This window comes from Sinocyclocheilus rhinocerous, unplaced genomic scaffold (genome assembly GCF_001515625.1).
Source record: "Sinocyclocheilus rhinocerous isolate Xijiao unplaced genomic scaffold, SAMN03320098_v1.1 scaffold1350, whole genome shotgun sequence".
NCBI lineage: Eukaryota > Metazoa > Chordata > Actinopteri > Cypriniformes > Cyprinidae > Sinocyclocheilus > Sinocyclocheilus rhinocerous.
In genome coordinates this window covers 831,683-832,814 of record NW_015652333.1, presented here as the reverse complement: position 1 = coordinate 832,814, position 1,132 = coordinate 831,683, and the positions used below count along the sequence as shown (strand labels likewise).

The following is a 1,132-nucleotide window of genomic DNA, read 5'->3' as shown; positions in this document are numbered from 1 at the left end:
TGATTTTGCCCGCTTTTTTTAATATTATTGTTATTATATAATTGCCTGCCGAATGTACTAAAGCGATTGTTTCCGAATTCGACATTCGATAATAAATCTCTAATAAATCATGAATCGGTTAGTCGTGATTGGGAATGCACTTCAGCTCGCGCGCGCTCCGCGCCTCCGCCAAACGGTTTAGATCAGAGTAAATTAATCAATGCAAGAGATTTGAGTGGACTGTATAAGCGCACAGGTGGAGCAGTGAAGCAAAATTACTGTTCAGGATTTCAAGTGCAGGTCAGTTTAATCTGTAAATATGCTATTGTAGTTTTGTCTTGATTTACTTAGTTAAGCAGTAGCTGCCCATTGCTCATCAATCATCACTCAAAATACTATATACTAAAGGACATCATTATCTACTGTAAAGCTACAGTAGTAATTTAGCAGACAAATAATCATATCGTTTATAATAGGTTTAGGGGGAGCTAGGGCAGACAACAACACAATCCTTACGGAAATTAACAATGATTTTACCTAACCATGGTAACCAAATTATTATTCATGGTTTTGGCTACACTAACCATAGTTTAACCATGGAATTTGTAGTAAAAATAAAGACAAATGGTAATCCATTTGCCAAAAAACAAAACATGGTTAGGCCTACTGTACTTAAAAAAAATAAAAAAAAATCCAAAGCATTGTTAGATGCAGTGTTTCCTGTAGTTATGCAAAGATTTGGTTTCCAAAACAGTATCAGTAAACTATTTCTTATGATTTTAAATCTGCATTGAACTTCAGATCAATCTCAAAATAAAAGGCAGTACTAATGTCTGATTTTATGGTGGATTTTAACCCTGCAAGGCGTAAATGTTTTAAAATGATTAACAGTTGAAAACATTCATTAGAAATTTAGAAAAGTAATCAAAAAGTAATCAAACGTAATCAGTTACATTACTTTAATAAAGTAATTGAAAAAGTTACACTACTATTACATTTTAAATAGAGTAACGTCTCGGTTACGTATGTAACCCTCGTTCCCTGAAGGAGGGAACGGAGACGTCACGTCGGATGACCGACGAATTGGGATCTCGCTTAGAGAGACCAATCCACTTCGAGTGTAAACTAAACGAGCCAATGCACATTGGCATGC

The 1,132-nt window shown here is 35.0% G+C and overlaps 1 protein-coding gene across 2 annotated transcripts in view; it reads left to right on the top strand.

The window, feature by feature from the left end:
- Positions 1-1,132, top strand: part of LOC107714856 (cadherin-7) — a 56,380-nt gene that overhangs the window by 33,866 nt on the left and 21,382 nt on the right. The window lies entirely within an intron of this gene.